The 2,623-nt window shown below is 44.6% G+C and overlaps 1 long non-coding RNA gene across 1 annotated transcript; it reads right to left on the bottom strand.

Moving 5' to 3' along the window:
• Nucleotides 1-626: 626 nt before the first annotated feature.
• Nucleotides 627-2,371, bottom strand: LOC147243086 (uncharacterized). The gene is made up of 4 exons (XR_015110673.1): nucleotides 2,356-2,371; nucleotides 1,685-1,753; nucleotides 1,540-1,601; nucleotides 627-1,364 (listed from the first exon to the last, which is right to left on the bottom strand). It is a non-coding gene; the product is annotated as an uncharacterized LOC147243086 (long non-coding RNA).
• Between the last annotated feature and the right edge of the window lie 252 nt (nucleotides 2,372-2,623).

Genomic DNA, 2,623 nt, shown 5'->3' with positions numbered 1-2,623 from the left:
TTTGATGCTTAAACATACAGAACTACTACCTGGGGATTTTGTTTTCTTTTCACTTTAATTAGCTCTGTAAATGCAAAATTGGGTTTTAAATTGCTGTGGGTCCCTGAGAGGAACGTTATCCCCTGCCTCATCTCATGACACTCAGTCTGCAGCGATGTAAAAGCGGATCTTTCCTGTGCTACCCACTGACAGCCTTCAGCTTGGTCTTCCAGATGGCGTAGTTGGCAGAAAACACATTTGACAGCAGAGGCATCGCATTTCCTCTGAAACTCTATCAAAACGCAACTTTCATCAGACGTACAGGAAGCCTTTTTTATTATATATACAATATGTTGTAACGCCGTGAGCATTAGTTACTTTAACATCAGCCAGTGGAAGCATTCGCTTGTATTGGATTCATGCAGCTAAACAGAAAAGTGCTGTTGATGTTTTGTATGCACGTGATCGCATGTGTTATGATAGATGTCCTATGGACCTCTGTGACTGGGAGCCCCGACTACCAGCAGCAGTATTGATCAGAACATAATGTACATCCAAGGGAGCTATGACATGCAGCAGACTAACAAACAACAGAATGGTACCAGGTGAACTGTGGGAAAGAAAGACACAGATTTTTTTTTCTCTTTTTTAATACCACTGTTGAGACCTGATGCATTCACGACACGTATGAAACTTCATGTAAATGTTTTAAAACCAATGTATATATTAGCTTTGATGACATTGTGGTTAGAGACAAATATGTTTTCCATTCTTATTCTTGGAATTTAATTCACTTAGCCAGTGGCATGTCGCGCCAAAACAGAGGCCAGGGATCCTCCTCGTGTGGGGAAGCCTGCTCCTGCTAAACCATAGGCCTGGGGGTTACCAGTGCTTAGGTTCGAAACCGCCCCCACCAAACCGGAGACTTGGGGGGTACCGGTGCTTGGGAAGGAGACCTCCCATGCCCAACCGGAGACCTGGGGGGCACCTGTGATTGGGTAGGAGACCGCAACGCCAAACCGGAGACCTGAAGGGCACCTGTGATTGGGTAGGAGACCGCCCATGCCGAACCGGAGACCTGGCGGGTACCAGTGCTCGGGAAGAAGACCGCAAACGCCAAACCGAAGACTTGGGAAGCATTGGTACTTGGGTACGAGACCGCCCCAACCAAACCACCCAGCGATCCAGCAGCCTTGGGTAAGACCCCTTTTCTGCCGAACCAGAGGCCTGGAAACCTGCGCCAGCCAAACCAGAGTTCAGGGCTTCATTGGTGACGCTTGGAGGGGCAGCAGCTTCTTCATGCACTAGGGACCACAGAGTCTTTGGGCCTTCAGATGGAAAGCTCAATGATCCAGAGGGAGACGCAGCACCTGAGCTGGAGGTTGCTGTGCAGGGACATTCATAGTTTGGTGGAGAAAATTTTCCATTATTTAAGAGTTTGGTAAGCAAAACAGTGAAGGCTTTGTTAAAAACAAAAGCATCTTTAAATTTTAGGATCTTCCATATACAAACATCAAGCTTCACCTGCTTGAATACAAAATTGTTTTCTAGGAACCGTACCTTCTTTTGCTACTGGGTAGCAGACGCCACCGCTAAATAATAGCAGACAGATCCAAGAAACCCTAGAAGAAAATTTAAGACACAGTCCCTTTAAAGGTTAAATCATTTAAATGTCATTGATTTACATGTTGGACAGCAACCTCACCTTGCAAAGAGTTCACACCTCATGTTTGCACAGAAAACAAGCAGTTCAACTTCAGCAGCCTGGCTGAGACTGTGGAGAGAAGTTGCAAGAATTTATATCGTCATCAAAGGTGATTGACAATACCTACAGACCAATCAAGAGGCTCCACCTCAGTGGCGGTTCCAGAAAGTTTTACCAGGGTTGGCAAAGGGGGGGCAGGAGGTTGAACTGGGGGGGCAGAGGTGGTTATCCTCCTGCCCCCGCCCCCAATCACATTTCAGCTTCACAGTTCATTTTCCGCATTCTCTATTTAATTTAATGCATTAACTATGCTTAATTTTGAACACTAACCCAGTCCTCATACGGAATAAAATTCAGGTTGAACAGTTGTAATAGAAATATTTAGCGCACACGTTCTTTCACAATCAGTCTCCATTTATTGTTTCCAAAGATCTTTAAGCTAATTTAAGCTGGCAGTCATTATGCTATCCAGGAGAACTTTTAACAAAAGTATCTCGGTCCAGTACCTTTACACTCTCAATACTGAGCACCATCTTGATTAAAAAAAAAAGAAAGAAGCCTAACTGTAGAATGAAGGAGCACCCAGAAACAAGTTGCAACATTAGCAAGCTAGCCTCAAACACTGTACATCAACAGGGCAATAATACTAACGACACAAATGAATAGCGTACCCAAACCAAATGCCACTCCGCACGGACTGGACAAGAAACTATGGCTTTATTCCAATCGAAAGACGAGGGAGGGGCAGGGGCAAACCATTCTTTCCTTAAAGGGGGGGTGGTTGTTTTCTAAACTGATGAGTAAGATGTTTATACAAAGTGAACTATGGAGAAATATCACCAACATTTATAATCAGCTTTTTTATTTTTATTTTTATTATTGGTATTGCCAAAGTTGGGGTGGTTTCTGGGGTGGCAAGGCCATTCCGCGGGGGTGCCA

This window comes from Aulostomus chinensis, chromosome 20, assembly GCF_037954235.1.
Source record: "Aulostomus chinensis isolate RoL2024-O1b breed Wild chromosome 20, RoL_Achi_v1.0, whole genome shotgun sequence".
Taxonomy (NCBI): domain Eukaryota; kingdom Metazoa; phylum Chordata; class Actinopteri; order Syngnathiformes; family Aulostomidae; genus Aulostomus; species Aulostomus chinensis.
The sequence above is the reverse complement of the archived record's forward strand: the minus strand, read 5'-3'. Positions and strand labels throughout refer to the sequence as shown.